The sequence below is a fragment of the Sciurus carolinensis genome, chromosome 15, assembly GCF_902686445.1.
Source record: "Sciurus carolinensis chromosome 15, mSciCar1.2, whole genome shotgun sequence".
In the NCBI taxonomy this organism is placed as follows: domain Eukaryota; kingdom Metazoa; phylum Chordata; class Mammalia; order Rodentia; family Sciuridae; genus Sciurus; species Sciurus carolinensis.
Genome location: NC_062227.1, coordinates 32,403,633 through 32,422,461, shown reverse-complemented (window position 1 = coordinate 32,422,461; position 18,829 = coordinate 32,403,633). Strand labels below are relative to the sequence as shown.

At 40.5% G+C, this 18,829-nt stretch overlaps 1 non-coding gene and 1 pseudogene across 1 annotated transcript; one reads left to right on the top strand and one right to left on the bottom strand.

Annotated features, from left to right (window-relative positions):
* LOC124965358 (40S ribosomal protein S24-like) overlaps positions 1-17,629 on the top strand; it is a 40,507-nt pseudogene extending 22,878 nt beyond the window's left edge.
* LOC124965888 (U6 spliceosomal RNA) lies at positions 2,374-2,480 on the bottom strand. The gene has a single exon (XR_007105271.1). It is a non-coding gene; the product is annotated as a U6 spliceosomal RNA (small nuclear RNA).
* Positions 17,630-18,829: the final 1,200 nt, after the last annotated feature.

Below are 18,829 nucleotides of genomic sequence, written 5' to 3'. Positions count from 1 at the left end.
TTTTCTTTTTTCTTTTCTTTTCTTTTTTTTTCTTTTTTTTTTTTTTCTTTTCTTTTCTTTTTTTTTCTTTTTTTTTTTTTTTTTTTTTTGGTGGTGGTGGTACTGGGAAACCCATATTTCAATTTGGGAAAATTAACATTTAGTATGATGAGCCTTTTATGCACAAGTATGGCACATTTCTCTGCTGATTTCTTCTGATGGTTTCTTCCATCAGGATTTTGTAATTATCAATAAACAAACCCTGTATATGTCCTGTCATATAAGTATTTATACCTAAGTAATTTTTTTGAGTGATTATAAATGGTATAGTACTTGTTGCTGTTTCCATGTTTTTATTGCTAGTGTATGAAACTAAGTTGATTTTGTAAGTTTATATTCCATTCTGTGACCTTGCTGGACTCACGTATTCACTAGAAGATAGTTTTAGTCTTGGTTTTGTCTTGTAAATTCCTTGGGATTGTTCATGTAGACAACTGGGTTATCTGTAAAAATAGGGTTTTTTTTCTTTTTCATTTTAAAATCTATGCTTTTCATTTCCTTATCCTGCCTTATTGCACTGAGTAGAACAACCAGCACTATGTTGAATTTGTTTTCTTCCTTCTTTCCTTCCTTTCTTTCTTTTCTTTCTTTTTTGCAATACTGGGAATTGAACCCAGAGGCACTCTACCTCTGAGCTACATCCCCGACCTTTTAATGTTTTTTTTTTTTGTTTTGTTTTTTTTTAATTTTGAAGTAGGATCTCACTAAATTGCCCAGGCCAACCTTGGACCTGCAATCCTCCTGCCTCAGTTTCCCAGGTCACTGGGATTATGGACATGCCCCACCACGCTCAGCTTACTGTGTGGAATTTGAATAGTGACAGCACAGACATTCTTACGCTTTCACAATCTCAGTGGTTTATTGTTTGTTTGTTAGCCCTATTTTTACACTCCTAGGGATTGAATCAAGGCATGCACTCTACCACTGAGCTATATCCCCAGCCCTTTTCTTAAATTTTATTTTGCGACAGGGTCTGGCTGAGAGACCTGCCCAGACTTGACCAGTTTGGCCTCCAACTTGCCATCCTCCCTGTCTCAGCCTCCCAAACCACTGGGATTACAGAAATGCACCATTGCCTCACCCCAAATCTGTCTTTCATCATCAAGTATAATTTTAGCTCTAGGCGTTTGATAGATATTCTTGATTTAGTCGAGGAATTTCTCCTTATTCTTATTTTTTCTGAGTTTTTATTAAGAATGGATGTAGAGCCAGGCGCAGTGGTGCACACCTGTAATTCCAGTGGCTTGGGAGGCTGACGCAGGATGATCAGGAGTTCAAAGCCAGCCTCCACTATTTAGCAAGACCCTGTGGCTAAATAAAATATAAAAAGGGCTGGGGTTGTGACTCAGTGGTTAAGCGCTCCAATACCAAAAAATAAACACATAAATCATTTCACATTGGGTGAGGTATGACAGATTGTGCTTTTTGAGGAATTGGCCTAGTTCATCTATACTGCCACAGATCTGAACTTAAGAGTGTAGTTTTTGCAGTATTTCTTCAATGTCTTTTCTTTTTTTTTTTGGTGGTGGTGCTGGGAATTGAACCCAGGTCCTTGTGCATGCAAGGACCAACTGAGCTATATCCCCAGCCCCCTTAGCGTCTTTTTGATGTCTTCACACTATTCAGTGATAGTCCTGTTTCATTCCTGATAGTGGTAATTTGTATCTTCCCTTTTTATTTTGTCTCTTTCTAGGGATTTGTCACTTTCATTATCTTTTGAAAGAACCAGGTTTTATTTCACTGATTTTTCTCTATTGTTTTCCTACATTCAATTTCATGAATTTCTGCTCACATCTTTATTATTTCATTTCTTCTGATTGATTGTCATAGGTTTTATTGCCCCTTCCCCCACCTTTTTTTGTGTGTGTGTGACACTTGGGATTGACCCAACACTTTGTGCATGCTAGACACTGTACCACTGAACCACACCCCCAGCCCTTTTTTATTTTTTATTTCATTTATTTTTTTTATTTTTTAACTTTTATTTATTTATTTTTTTCATTAACCTTTTTTGACAGTGATACTTTTTAAATTTTGCATACATGTATATAGGGTAATAATGTCTATCTCATTCTACTGTCCTTCCCGTCCCCACTGCCCCACCCCTCTTCTCCCTCCCCTCCCCTCACTCCCTTCTGTACACAATCCAAAGTTCCTTCATTCTTCCCTACCCACCGCCATTGGATCAGCATCCACTGAAAACATTCCGTTTTTGCTTTGGGGGGATTGACTTATTTCACTTAGCATGATATTCTCCAGTTCGATCCATTTGACTGCAAATGCCATAGTTTAATGTTTCTTTAAGGCTGAGTAATATTCCACCATGTATATGTAAAAAATATGTAATGCTTCCTGAATATGTGTGTCATCCCTGCACAGGTGCCATGCTAATCTTCTCAGTATTTTTCCAATTTCAGTGTATGTGCTGCCAAATCAAGCACTATTTTTTATTTTAATTTTTTGGGTACTGGAGATCTGAACTGAATTCAGGGGCACTCACCACTGAGCCACATCCCCAGCCCTATTTTTTTAATTTTTTATTTTTGAGACAGAGTCTCACTGAGTTGCTTAGGGCCTCACTAAGTTGCCGAGGCTGACTTTGAACTCGAGATCTTCCTGTCTCAGCCTCCGGAGCTGCTGGGATTACAGGTGTGCGCCACTGCTTTTTTCATTTTATTTTGAGACAGGGTCTCACTAAGTTGCCCAGGCTGGCCTCAAATTTTCAATCCTCCTGCCTCAGCCTTCCGAGTAACTGCTATTACAGAAGTATACTATGTCCGACTCCTCTTTTCAAATATAACACTTAATAACAATTAATACTATAAATTTCCCTCTGAGCACTGCTTTAGCTGTTTTCCACAAATCTTGATATGTTGTATCTTCATTTGCATTCAACTCAATATATTTTAAAATTTCCCTTGAAACTTCCAATAAAATAAAAATTAAAGCCTTTCCTCTTTATGTTTAATTTCTAAATGTCCAAAGATTCCCCATTACCTTCTGGTTTTCCTATTTCGATTCCACTGTAATTCACTGTGCCCACTGATCCTCACTTGGATTCCTTTGTGGTTGTAGACACCAGTATGATTTCATTTCTTTTAATCATATCTTTAGATGCATCTCTACATATAGCATTAAATTCTTAATATATCTTTATTACATCATACAGTTTGTAAATTGGGTTTGCTTAAAAGTGGTCTACCAATATCCCCTAGGGCTTGTGCGTGCATTTAGCTTCTACCTTGTCTGAAGACACCAGTTCCTTTAGACCTTTCATTAAATGGGGCTATTTTCCAGACCAAGCAACTGAACATTGGATTTAAAAAGTCTTTTTCATCTGCAATCTTGAAACAAAAGCCTGCCATCAGTTCTTCCTTTGATGTCACATCATTGGGGATAGTCATCTTTACTTTGCTAAAAAAACCAACTAAGGAGCACCATAATACATAACCCACTTGCTTCTCCACCCATTTTAACAAGCCAAGCACCAGAAAGGAAGCAAATTGAGAATCACTCCCCCAAAAATAATAATCCCAAGGAAATATTTTCCAGAAAAATTCATAAAATCCAGAAACTAGATAGGAACAGAGAACATTTCCCAATCCCTCCTTTGTCTTTTGCAATACTGACTGCTAAAAGTTCAGAACAGCACTCTAGTACTTCATTCGAGGTGTTGGATATCCTTTGCCTCTTTCTGCAGCAGAGGTAAACTGGTTCATATGTTCTATAATCTGTATTTCCAAAATAATTTATCCACTGACTCCTTTAAAATAAAAAAAAAAAATTATAAATTAAAAAAAAAAAATCCCACATCCATACCCTTTACTGGATTGCCCAAAGCACGGTAGGTGCTGATCCAATTCCACGGGCTCTGATGAGCAGGCCAGAGATGTTTTCCCAGTGGAGACCCAATCCTCTAGCCCAGCCCCTCCTGCTTCTCTCCCTGGGATAAACACAAAGCAGAGACCAAGCTCCCAGCAGGATGACCTATAAGTGACCCTTGGACTGACCTAACACTCTGGTCACTCTCACCGACAGATTTGTTTATCTTGGAACCTCAGAGCCTCTGCACCCAAAAGCTCTGGCCCTAGACTCTAAGTCCTCCAGAGCAAGCTGTCAGTCACAGCTTAAGTGCTTGTTGGACGGCTGCATGATAGCCTGCGTTTATTTACCAAAAGCTGATGTTTATGCTGTCCAGCAATGAGTAGGGGCCACAAGCTGCTGAATTTAGTAAGCAAGGAGCCAACTAGACGTCTCCATCAGGAATTAGCTCTCACATCACAGAATTATCAGTGGACCCCGATAGTGCATCTCTTTGCTTCAGCTTTCAGAGATTAAAGGTCCCCTGGTGATCCAAATTTGGCATCTCCATCCAAAGGAGGGTTCTGTGGTCAGGTCATTTCCTGAGAGCTTATTTTAATGAAACATAAGAAGCACAGCTACATCAAGAGACAAGGAGGAAATTGTAGCTTCTAACCTGGGGTGCATCGCATTGAAAAGTGGCTTTTCCAGAACACATGACAGTGATATCATATTTACTGAAAGAAAGACAGACACTCTCCCGAGTCATGTACTTGATGGAACGGTCAGCAAATTCAAAAACAAAATGGGAATCAAAAAGTTTACTGGGATCGGGGGTATAACTCAGTGGCAGAGCACAGGCTTAACACGCAAGGGTCCCTGAGTTCCATTTCTAGCACCAAAATAGATAAAATAAAATAAAATAAAAATTTTACTGAGTTATTTTTTAAAAGTAGATTTATTTTTCCCAGAGGCCGTCTCTTAAGGAATCCCAATTTTACACCTTTTCACATCCCAGTGGCCATCCCAAGGGGATTAAGCCTATTCAGAAAGTTGAATTCATTCTCCCTTAAACCCACCTCTGCACAAGTTCTTTACTCATGCTTTCTTCAAATGGCTAAGGAACGTAAACATGAACTTCTAGATAAATGAGGCCAAATCAAGAGACATGACAAGGTTGGTTACAGAAGTGGGCTTTTTCTTTCCTCCTAGCAGAGGACTGAAAATAGCTCTGAATTTTCACGGAATGTTTTTATTTGGCGGACAGGCAGAGAAGCGTCCCCTCAGAGGGCAGTGCAGCAAAGGGACTCTCCACCGATAACCCATTAAAGTCCTGCTGGTCAGTGACTCTCAAGGCCCCCCATTATCAGCCTTGGCTTAAATAAACCTTCTGCCCCTGCACCACCCACCTCCCCCGAAGCTGCAGGCCCCATCCATCAATGTCACCTTTGCAGAGTGGCTGCCGTGACAGTTCATGATCATTAACCAGCCCTGGCGTGCTTTGTGTTAAAGTTAAGACACATCAAACACGGCAACTCCTCGGTGCCTTAAAGTTAGGAGACAGGGATGTGCCAGTGCTGAGGTCGACCAAACTTGACACACAGCTTTGACAAAAGGTGAAAAATGAGCCCAGGATAAAAAATGCCTCAGTGTCCCTCCCCACCCTCACCTCCACTCTCGGGGGCAGAAACCAGGAGGAAAAGGGACACTGTGGGAATTAAGAGAATGTGCACAAATGACACAGTCACAGGCTCCTTAGCCCTACCCCCAGTGTCCTGTGAAGTGCCTGGTCTGGTGTACCCCACCCCCACGGCCACCCCCAGCAGAAAGATCTGCTCCCAGAGACGCTCGTGGTAAGCTACCTCCCTGCTCTCCCGGCATCTCATCTCCTGAACCATTTCACAGTCCTTCTTATTCCCTGGCTCAAATTCCTGAAAGAAAAGGAGACGGAGCAGTCTCTGCTTCCATTTTGCAAAGGTTTACAGCCTCGAAGGAAGCGTGTGCATGAAAGCTGCCCGTGTGTGTATCTGGGTGCTCCTGCTTACCTTTCCAGATTTCTCGGGGGCCCACTGTTTAATGAAGACATTTGCTTTTCTTATCATGACTTCTCTGTAGCAAAGCCCAGGTTGGGGAAATGACCTTGAAAGGAAGTTTGAGAAGGAAGAGGGAGCTGGTTCTGCCAACCAATATTTAAAAATTAATAACAAAAGGAAAGAGGAACAAACAAGTAGCTCCTAACCGCCCGGCCACCAAAGCACATGGTATGTGTGCCACTCCTCCCTCCCTCATTCACTCACCTGCCAGGTTTTGGGGCCTTCCATCTGCCACTCATTGAGCGGTGCCCCAGGGTTAGAAAGAACCTAAAGTGGGTACAGTTCTTGAGGCGCTTAGACTCTAGGAAGATAAACAAAATATCTACACTGGAGAGAGGCATCGGGAGAGCAAAGACTGGAGATGGGGGATCAGAGGCTTTTCAGGGAAGTGAACAACTGGATTCATCTTGAGATCTGAGCAATAGTTCAACAGAAAACAGGGAAAAGTCATACTCTGTGCAAAGGCAGAAGATCAATGACAGCCATCATTCATTGTGTGTACTAAAGTCCAGGCAATAGACCTAGTAGGGCAGAGACCAGCCACAGGTGGCCATTAAGCACTTGAAAAGAGGCTGGTCTGAATGGACTTGTGCCATCAAGAGTGAAAGACACAGATGGTTTCAACAGTTTAGTATAAAGAAAACAATGTAACTACCTCAGTCAGTCATAATTTTTACATTGATCACTTGATGGAATGATAACATGTTGGGCCCCGGTGGGGGGGTTAACAGCATGAGGTTTTTCAGATGAGAAAGTCAAGGTGCTGTGAAGTTAAGGGCTATGCCTGCGGTTGGTAGTGACTGGTAACCTGCAGGAAAGAGGGAATCGGGGTTAGGACTGGGTTTAGAGTTAGTTCCCAGTTTGGAGCCAGAGAAGTAGGAAAAGAAACAAGAGAAAGGACACCCCCAGTAGAGTAATTTTCTTTGAGATACTTATGTGTGTATTGTTTTAAAATTCAAATAATATCGCTGGGCATGGTGGCTCATGCTGGTAATCCCAGCGGCTCAGGAATCACAGGTTCGAGGTCAGCTTCAGCAGCTTAGTGAGGCCCTAAGCACCTTAGTGAGACCTGTCTCCAAATAAAAAATTTTTTCAAAGGACTGGGAAATGTGACTCAGCGGTTAAGAGCCCCTGGGTTCAATCCCCAGTGTGCACCCACCTAAAAAAAAAAATCAATATCAAGGGAATAAAGTGACAGGTGAGGATCCCTTCCTTCCTGGCCACAGCCCCCTTCTCATCTGTCACCATCACCATTTTTTTTTTTTTTTTTTTTTTTGGATCCCAAAGAAGTACTCAAGGTATCAAATGTACAGATACGTATTACGTCTCCATTCTTTTTTTTTTGTTTTAATTGTAAACAAATGGGATACATGTTGTTTCTGATTGTACATGGAGTAACAGCATACCATTTGTGTAATCATACATTTACATAGGGTAATAATGTTTGATTCATTCTCTTATTTTTTTCCTTCCCCCCACCCCTCCCACCCCTCTTTTCCTGCTATACAGTCCCTCCTTCCTCCATTCTTGCCCCCCTCCCATCCCTCACTATGTGTCATCATCCACTTATCAGTGAGATCATTCACCTTTTGGATTTTTGAGATTGGCTTATCTCAGCATGATATTCTCCAATTTCATTAATTTGCCTGCAAATGCCATAATTGAAGGACATCTAGGTTGGTTCCACAGTCTGGCTATTGTGAATTGAGCAGCTATGAACATTGATGTAGCTGTATCTCTGTAATATGCTGATTTTAAGTCCTTTGGGTATAGGCCGAGGAGTGGGATAGCTGGGTCAAATGGTGGGTCCATTCCAAGTTTTCTAAGGAATCTCCACACTGCTTTCCAGAGTGGCTGCACTAATTTGCAGCCCCACCAGCAATGTATGAGTGTACCTTCTTCCCCACATCCTCGCCAACACCTATTGTTGCTTGTATTCTTGATAATGGCCATTCTAATTGGGGTGAGATGGAATCTTAGAATAGTTTTGATTTGCATTTCTCTTATTACTAAAGATGGTGAACATTTTTTCATATGTTTGTTGATTGCTTATAGATCTTCTTCTGTGAAGCGTCTGTTCATATCCTTAGCCCATTTGTTGATTGGGTTATTTGTATTCTTGTTGTAGAGTGTTTTGAGTTCTAAGTCTCCATTCTTATACAAATGACCTGGCTCTTTTTTTGGCTATAATATTTATGGGGCTAATAAGATTTTGCTGAAGAAGGGATTTCTCTGCTTAGAATAGTTTTAAATGCACTTATTATATAGTCTCTGTGGTCCCTTTGAGTTCCAAAATCCTTTGATTTGGGAATATAATTTTATTGTTTGGTTCTGTTTCTCCACCATATTGTTGGTCATCGATGTGATTTATTTGATGTGGAATTCTTGGCCAAGAATAAGGTCCTTCATTACAACATTGCTCCTATGGGAAAGTAAGATTTACTTCACAATAGGTCCCTTTATGACATAGAGTAGCTCCCCCAAACAAAAACTGCAGTTACTTGGCATAATGCTACATATTTTTGAATACAATGGAAATTGAAATAAAATTATCTTTTTCTTCAGAGGTTCAGGCCTTCTTCTGCTAAATGGCATGATGGCTTCTGTTTTACCTTGTGTGCTCCTATTTCAAATCCCAGCTCTAACCTTTCAACAGTTCAGTGAATTAACTGAAATATTTTGTCATATTTAACTTCTTTTTATTTAAGAAGTAGATTGATTTAACTTCTTTTTATCTTAATTTCCCTGTCTAGAACACAGAGATAATGATATCCACCTAATGGGGTTAAGAGGAAGAAATGAAATACGTTACGTGTGAAGGTATTTAGCTTACACACTGAATCTAATAAACACTAAATAAATGTAATTTATTACTGATGTTATTATTGTTGTTGTACTCAGATTTATTGACCTAGACTATTTACATAACATGTAAAATTGGGTAAATGTTATTACCTATCTCATAGGACACTTCTGTGGCTTATATGAAGTAATACATATTAAACCAGCAGCATGTTAATCATTCTGTATTACAGGCTATGCCGGTAACTTACATCTGGTAAATTAAAACCTTTAAACTATAATGACATGATGTTATGTTAAAGTTAACCATTTTGTCAAACTGAGTCTATGCTATCCTAAATTGTTTCTAGTCTGGGGATTATTTAGTTTCACATTTGGCTTTTATGTTCTTCGGTAAAAGATGATGTTTACTACCAAAGGATATTCAATACTCTGCTCTTGCCACCCCCGAGTCCTCATGCATAGCAGCTCTTACCTCAAACCCTCGTCCTACCTAAGACCAGATCAATTCTAGACACTGTCTTACAGTTCAAGAAGTTAAGGGTCTGAGTCAGTTAGGGACAGAATCTGGGTCTTCCTTGGCAAACCCTTGACCTCATACCATCTCTACTGCAGGTCTCTAGGCTTAGAGAAGGGATCCTTCAGCCTGGCTTGGTTTGTAATCGATTTCCAAAATAGCCCACTGTGGTTCACGGTACAATAGGGTGGAAACCCAAGCAATCTACAGGTGAGCCCACAGCAGATCAAGGATCCAAGCTGCCTTCAAGCAGAGCCACCACACAGCCCAGTGGCTTGTGTGTTCACATTGCAGAGGCTTAAATGGCTCAAGGTGGCTTCTATGACTATTTCCTAACATTGGGAATTATCATATTTTTTATATGCCAGCAGAAACTGGTATCCTTTCACTCTATGAAAGGACAAAATTAGAGCAAAGAATCAACCACTTCAGTTTGGAACTTCCCAAGATAGAGGGACTCCAGGTTGTTCCTACCCTTGCTGGGAGACCAGGGCCCTGAGAAATCAGGACCTCACAAGATTCATGTCAAGTCAACTAAGTAGAGGCCACTGGATGGCGATGACACAGAATTTGGGATATTTGATCCAAAATCTCACGGAAATATTACAGTAGGTTTTGTGTTCTTGCCCACACAGACATGACTCGTGCTAAGCAGGAAAAACACACCCTGATAGACCTGAGCCAAGGAGGAGATGGTCTCTTCTTTCTTCTGTCACCACACAACCAGGGCCAAGCAAAGGGCTATGAGCTTCACGCGGGAAGTTGTAGGCTTGAAACCCAACCTTGGGAAGTCTGAATCCAAAAGGAAGAATGTCAAATTTCTGAATGAGTGACCCACTTTTATTGACATTATAAAATTATATCTTGGACTTTCCCCAGTGCCATTATTTGGGGGGTATAGTTTTTACTTATTTATTTATTTATTTATTTATTTATTTATTTATTTATTTATTTATTTTAGTTGCACATGAACACAATACCTTTATTTTATTTATTTTTATGTGGTGCTGAGGATGGAACCCAGGGCCTCACACAGACTAGGCAAGTACTCTACCACTGAGCCACAACCCCAGTCCTGAGGAGTATATTTTTAAGTTTTGATTTATATGTTTATACCTTTCCTCCCAAAGGGATTTTCACAAATCCTAAGAACATCTCCCTGAGGCAGATGAGAAGCCATCTCACCATTTCCCAGAGAGTGAAAAGTCATGCAGGAGGCCAGGCCTACTGGCTCACTGAATGTAGGTGAAGGGGGAAAGGCAGAGGGGACACAGGAAATTTCCCAGGGCCAAGGAGAAGCACCAAACCTCTGCCCATGAGCAATCAGAACGCAGAGAGGAGACACTAAAGGTCAGCAGATGAATGGCCTCTCCCCTGGCCCTTGTCCAGGCCCCATTCCTAGACTCTGGGAGTAAAGAAAAAGCAAGCCACACAAAGCTGGCTTCCTCACATAGCCGGTGACTCCCACCATGACATGTGGCCAGATTTAGAAGTAGATATAACCATTTTGGAGGCAATTTGGCAGTAGCTACCAAAATGTAAATACATGGGGTTTTTTTGGACTCAGCAATTCTTTTACAGCCTTACTCTACCAGCATACTCACTCTGGGGTAGAATAATATTCCTGGCGGCATTTTTATTTATTGTAGCAACTTTTTGTGGAAGCAAAACCTAGAAGTAGTCTAAACAGTTATCAACAAAAGAGTTGTCAATAAATGATGGCAGAGATAAATCTGTGCAGCTGTTAAAAGGAATGGAATAAATCTACAGGTAGAGAGGTAGAAAGATAGTTGAGACTGTTCTAAAAATATATGTTCAAGACTAATAAATCCTACTCTTCTACTCCTGGGGGTAATGTCCTATGCACGTTAATAGCAGGCAAGGGTGCCTGCAGCAAAAGGAAAGAAATCTGAAGGAGCGGAGTTTGCAGGTGTCCTCGGGCAGATAGGACAGCGAGGGTAAGAGTCTTCTGGGGTTTGGTTTGGGCAGCTGGGGTAAGACAAAAACCTCAGCAACATAGCATCAAGTTACGAATGAATCCTAATCCTGTTCATAGCCCACTCTTCACCGGCTCATGCACCTGCTTTCATTTGGTTAGATGTTTTTAATAAGATAATAAGCACACTCGAGCCTCCCCCCCACCAAAAGCAAGGAACTGGATTATACCCTTCACTTAACCAAATGGTCCCATGTGGCCTGCAACCAGGCCATCCAAATTCCATATTCATCATGACTTGGGTTTACTTTGTAAGCAGTTATATTAAATCTATGTGCATTTTTTTTTTTTTGGTTTTAATTATTAAAAAGGGTATCATGCTGGTTGTTATCTTTTGGCACCCACCTCTTTTTTTTTTTTTTTTGGTACTAGGGATAAAACCCAGGGGTGCTTAACCACTGAGCCACATCCCAACCCTTTTCTATATTTTCTTTAGAGACAGGGCCTTGCTAAGTTGCTTAGGGCCTCGCTAAGTTGCTGAGGCTGGCTTTGAACTCACAATCCTCCTGCCTCAGCCTCCTGAGCCACTGGGATTATAGGCGTGCACCACCACACTCAGCTGGGTAACTACTTCTTAACACATGTTAAGATTTATTGACTTTGTTGTATGTTGTTTAGTCCATGCATTTTGATGACTATATAAAATTTATTCATCTACTTTTCTGATATTTCTAGTATTGCTATTTGAACAATAGGTTTAATGATTCTTGTAAACATTTTTTACTGTTGTTCTGAAGGTGATGATGATGATGATAATGGTGGTGATGATTTAAGAACACTCTGAGTCAGGCCCAGTGGTGTATATACATTCTCTGGAGTTGTTTGTGGTCTTAGTAAGTCTTACTGGTACCTGAAACGGAAATCCCAGAGAAACATTTTAAAAGAAATTCATTTTCACCTGCCAGGGTGAGAGATAGACCAAATTCAGAGAGGTTGGTTTGGATAGAGGGAGTTCAGCAAAAAATAACTCTCAGTGTAAAGCAGCCATGGACAGCAGGTGGGCGGGGCTAGGGATGGCTGGAAGGTTAGATCAGCTCTATCGAGCTCTCCCCTGCTCTTGCCCACTGCCCAGCCGTAGCCCAGTCCCAGGGCCCCGTGCCAGGTGCTTCCCTGTACTTTCCACAGAACCCTGCCAGGAACCCTCAGCACCTGGTTATTTGGTGTTGCTTCCGGTGACAGTAAGTTCAGATTTCTACCCAATCCATTTGGCAACCAAAGCAATAGCTTTAGCTTCAGCCATTAGGAAACATTGAATTTCCAGATTTCTGAGTAGTGAGGGAAGAAGAACACAGATGCAAATTTTCCTATTCATACACAAGAAACTAAAGGCCTAGTTTTTAAGAAAATATATTGAAATTCAAAAGGAGATAAATAAATAGGAGGTGCAGAACATATTATTCCCAGGGGCAGCCAGTTCAGCTCAGCTCCAGATCAAACCATTTCAAGCATCACCCCATCACCTCCTCACTTAATCCTGCACCTTATGCACGCATCCAGCACCCCACGCAAAACTTCCCCTACTCAGCCTGGTGTGGTGGTGCACACCTGCAATGAGAGGCGGAGGCAGGAGGATCGTGAGTTTAAAGCCAGCCTCAGCAAAAGCGAGGCACTAAGCAACTCAGTGAGACCCTGTCTCCAATAAAATACATAAAAGGGCTGGGGATGGCCCAGTGGTTTAAGCACCCCTGGGTCCAATCTCTGGTACAAAAAAAAAAAAAACAACTTCCCTACTCAGATCTGAAGGAATCACATTTTGCTACTTGCATGATCTTCAGTCTTAATGGTGTCTACCAGCTTTCCTCTTTCTTTAATTATCAATTGGTCTCTTCCTTATCAACTTATAGGTTTTTCTCCCCATCCCAGTCCTGAGGTCCCCATTCCTATTCCTCCCTGGTTTTCCAGCACCTGACATTAGCTGTCTTCCCTGGCCACAGTAAAATGAGGTCAAGATGACCCACATATGACCCACCTCCTCCTGAACACTAGGTCAAAGACAGCACGGAGCTTCCTAGAGTCAAAGGGAAGTTGGATTGATGACGGGATCTATAGCTTTCCTAACTTTAAGCAAGAATCACAAATCAGAAAATGCTTTGAGTAGTGGTGTGGGGGGGGGGGATGTGGGTGTTAAGATGTGTGTTCATGTATCTACATTTTTTAGTGTGGTAAAATGTACCTAACATATGATGTAACATTTTAACCATTTCTGGGTGTACATTCAATGGCTTTAAGTACATTCACACTGTTGTACAACCATCACAAGCATCTGTCTCCAGAACAGTTCCATCTTCCCCGACTCTGTACCCACTAAACAATAATTTCCCATTTCCCTTTCCCCAGGCCCTGGCAACCACTATTCTCCTTTCTGCCTCCATGAACTTGACGGTGCTAGGTGCCTAATGTAAGTAGATCGTATAGTATCTGCCCTTCTGTGTCTGCTTTACTTCACTTTGTAAACCAGATTCATCCATGTTGTAGTCCGTGTCTGAATTTCATTCATTTTTGAGGCTAAATAGTACTCCATGGTGCACACTACCACATCTTGTTTATCCATTCACCTGTTGATGGACATTTGGATTGCTTCCACCTTTTAGCTACTGTGAACAATTTTGCTGCTATGAATACAAGTGTGCAAGTATCTGTTTGATTAGCAGTGTTTTTAAACATTTCAAATTGTGTTTTTCTAACTGGGTGTGGTGGCACATTCCTGTAAGCCCGGCCACTTGGGAGGCTGAGACAGGAGGATCATAAGTTTGAGCCCAGCCTCAGCAATTTAGTGAGATCCTAAGTGACTTAGTAAGACCCTATCTCAAAATCAAAAAAAAAAAAAAAAAAAAGGATGTAGCTCAAAGGTAAAATGCCCCTGGGTTCAATCCTCAGTAAAAGAAAGAAGGAAGGAAGGAAGAAATTAATTGTGTTTTTCTACAATGCGCAGACTTCCTTGTGCATATCTGAAAAGCTAGTAAAAGGAGGCCAATAGACTGAGGCTATGTAACTCAGTGGTAGAGGGCTTGCTTCGCACGTGTGAGGCCCTGGGTTTGATCTTTAGCACTGCAAAAGAGAAGGAGAAAAAGGAAAGAAAGAAAAGAAAGAACAAAGGAGAAAACAAGCAAGGCCACCCCATTCTAGTGAGATCATTCTGAGGATGAGAGACAGTGCATTTTCTGGGTTGTGCACAGTTTCTGCAGTGCTCAGCACCAGGGTACATCCAATCAGTGCAGGGTGCTGGGGACACATGAACAATACGTATCACAGGATACCTGCCCAGGCTAGTCCTCACAAAGAGTTTGAGGGCCAATAAGGCCCAGGTTATCGATGTCTGCCACAGCCCAGCCTTATCAAAGGGTTATTTAGCCCTCATTTTGATTAGCCAAGTACTTTATAATCATTTACTAATAGGTCTTTTCTGCCATCAACAACCATCACTTGATAGGTAGAAATGGAGTATTTGGATAGGGAGGAAGCCAACTTTTTATGGAGTTTAGATGCAAATATGGATGCAACCATAGAGACCAAATGTACTTTGATCTTGGGAAATAATGTTTCAATTTAGTTAAGCTTAAAAATTAAATGTGCTATTCTATAAGTGAAGCCACAACCCTGAGACGCATATACCCAAACATGGGATTAGGAACCCACCATCCCAGAGTATGGATGTAAGGGCCCTGAGTCTGCACCTTCTCCTCCCCACATCCACACAAGCACGCATGTTATATAACAAGCATTGTTATATAGAAAATGAAATATATTTTATTGAAACCATTTTTAACATATAAAGAACATTTGCATTGGTATTCACCATAGCAATTTTATACCACATAGTTATGCATTTTATATGTGTGAAACATTTCATGATAAATTTAAAAATTAGTTTGCATGCATTAGTTATGCTTGCATTGTTATTTTTCCATTTTCTGGCCACAATATTTCCATTACACATTTCCATATCAGACACTGCATTTTCTTTCTTTTTTTTTTTAAATCATGCAAATGATTTAATAGTCAATGAAAAAATTATAATTGGTTTGAGACCTTTAACACTTTTGCTACCCCATTCAAAATTCTCTTAACTATAAATGAAAATTTTTAAAGTACTAAAATTAATGTTTATTTTATATTCTAAAATATTACAAACAGTGACAAAGTTTTTTACACTTCAGTTTTCAATGTTTGTGTTTTCAATTACAGTGGAATAAATAAATACTATACTTAAAAACAAATGCCATTTTATCTTACCCTTTATTGGATTTAAAATCCTGCTTTAATTTAAGATCAAATGACAGATAATTACTTGAACTCTTCATTCATTGGATACCTAATCTCAATATGGTTTATTTATTATTGAGTTTTAAAAATAAAATATTTAAAATTTTATAGCATTAGCTACACTGTACTGATGAGTCCCAAAAAGGACGAAATGACAAGTTATAATTCATCCTTTCCATCTTTTCTACTTTATTGATGTATTTGTCTATTTCTCCTTGTAATTCTTCTTTTTAGATTTTTTTATTAGTGCATTGCAATTATATATAATAGTGGAATTCATTATGCCACATTTCTTTTTTTTTAAATCTGTTTTTTATTTTAATTTATTTTTATTGTAAACAAATGGGATACATGTTGTTTCTGTTTGTACATGGAGTAACAGCATACCATTTGTGTAATCATACATTTACATAGGGTAATAATGTTTGATTCATTCTGTTATTTTTTCCTTCCCCCCACCCCTCCCACCCCTCTTTTCCCTCTGTACAGTCCCTCCTTCCTCCAAGACACTGAATTTTCTTATGAATTTTATCTACATACCTCTGGCCTAAGGCACAGGGCACCAGAAGATAACAAGCAGGTGCCAGTAAGTTCATTTGTACAAAATTCATGACACACTCTTATTTCATGATCTGAAACAGATACCAAAAATATAGTAAAGACAGTTACTTAGTAACTGCAAAGCTGCACCTTACAAATTATGAGTAGCCAAATCTTTTTTTCTTCCTCGTCTTGTTTGTTTTTGTTTTTGTTTTTGTTTTTGGTATCACAGATTGAATCTGTGTTTGACCACTGAGTCACACTTTTTTTTGGGGGGGGGAGCAGGGGAGGGTATCAGGGATTGAACTCGGGGACACTTAACCACTGAGCCACATCCTCAGCCCTATTTCATGTTTTATTTAGAAACAGGGTCTCACTGAGTTGCTTAGTGCCTTACTTTTGCTGAGGCTGGCTTTGAACTCAATCCTCCTATCTCAGCCTCCCAAGCCTCTGAGGTTACAGCTATGTGCCACTGTGCCTAACTGAGTAGCCAAATCTTGATGACCTCATTCAATACATTCATTACTTTTCATTCAGCATCTATTAAATGTCTGTTATGCATGAGGTCTGGAAGCTGCCAAGATGAACAAGAACCCCGTCCCAAGGGTTTATACAATCACTTGGTGGTGATATCAAGTAGATATCTCGGGAGAGAGTGTTCTGGGTGGAAGAAACAGTCAGAGCCAAGGACCAGAAGCCAGCTAGCGCCTGGTGTGTCTGAGGAATTGTCCAATGTGGAGTGAGCAAGAGGAAAATAGGTAGGAGATGACATCCTATAGAAGGGACCAACAGTGCAGTCTGTGACTGTTATGTGAAATTAATGAAAGTGCGTCTTTAGTAATCCTCAAATATCCTTTCTTAGAATTTACCTCAGACACGTGTGTCCCCCCTAGGTCCCACACCAGGTACCTCATGCTCCTGCATGAGGCTATTGAGCACAGACATGTGTTAGTCCACATTGGAGATGTGCTCAAAGTATAAGATCCATGTAGGATTTCAAAATTATATTAAAAAGTATGTTTAAAAAAGCATATAGGCAGAATATAAAATATCTTAATATTTTTATATTGATTATGTGCCAAAATGACTTTTCAGGTAGATTGGGTAAGATAAAACAGATTACAGTATTAAAATTAATTTTCCCCATTTCTTTGGGCTGGGATTGTGGCTCAGTGGTAGAGTGCTTGCCTATCATGTGTGAGGCACTGGATTCAATTCTCAGCACAGCCCATAAATAAAGAAAATAAAAGTCCATTGACAATTTTCCCCATTTCTTTTTTACTTTTTAAAATGTAGGGACTGGACCATTTTTAGTTATATATGTGACTTTCATGATATTTCTACTGCCAGAGCTGCTCTAGCCCTTGCTACCTGTTATAGACTGAATTGTGCCTCTGCCACCCCAAGTTCTTCTGTTCCATCAAAGCCCTAACACCCAGTATCACTCTACTGAGAGATAGGGCCTTCAAAGAGATAATTAAGGTCATAAGGGTAAGGCCCTAACTCCATAGGTCGGTGTCCTTAGGAGAAGAGGATGATTCACCAGCAAAGCGTGTGCGCAGAGCAAAGGCCATGTGAAGACATCACAAGGAAGTGGTCATCTACAAGCTAAGGAAAGAGGCCCCGCCAGAAACCAACCCTGCCAACACCTCGATCTTGGACTTCCAGACTCCAGTACCCTGAGAAAATAAATTTCTGCTGTTAGTTAGAGAGCTTGTTCAAAACACAGAATCTCAGTCCCCACTGCAGATCCCTTGAGTCAGCATCTGTGCATTAACAAGATCCTTGGGTAGTTTAAGGAGCCCTGCTCTGGAAGAAGGACCAGCATTCAAGAGGATGAAGGACATTTGTAGAGACTTCAAAGATGGATGGGAGAAAGGATACAGGAGAGGCAGGCACATAGATAGAAGAAGTCAGAGGCGTCTGCTTGGTGACCTCTATCTCCTTTGGCAAACCAAACATCCATAGCTGAAGTCAGGAAGAGCGTGGAGTTCAAATATGCACATCAGGGAGTTTTCTTCTTTCTGATGCAAATGATTAGAATCCCTACATTTCAGAGCTAAAGACGCTCTTCAGAAATTACTTACATCAAAAATTAACATTTAAATATGTATTTTTTTGTTTGTTTGTTTACTGGTACCAGGAACTGAACCCCAGAGTGCTTAACCACTGAGTCCCATCAGCAGCCCTTTTTTATATGTTATTTAGAGACAGGATCTCACTAAGCTGCTTGGGGCCTCACTAAGTTGCTGAGGCTGACTTTGAACTAGTGATCCTCCTGCCTCAGCCTCCCTACCCCCTGGGATTACAGGCATGCACCACCAAGCCTGGCTTAAAATAATTTTTTTTTTAATTTTTAAAAATAAGAAAATTCTTTTTTTCCAATTTATTATTACACACTACATAACGCACCACGTGCTATATAATATGCTACATAACCTTCTAGCAGAGGTAGATAAACATAACTGAGTTTTAAAACACCAATTGGGAAAATGCTTCCTTGGCTGGGCACGGAGGCACACACCTGTAATCCAAATCTCTTGGGAGGCTGAGGCAGGAGGATTGCAAGTTCAAAGCCAGCCTCACAAAAGCGAGGTGCTAAGTAACTCAGTGAGACCCTGTCTCTAAATAAAATACAAAATAGGGCTGGGATATGGCTCAGCGGCCAAGTGCCCATGAGTTCAATCCCTGGTACCAAAATAAATAAATAAATAAATAAATAAATAAAAGAAAAAAATGCTTCCTCAATCAATAGTAGCAATACACCTCTCTCCGTCA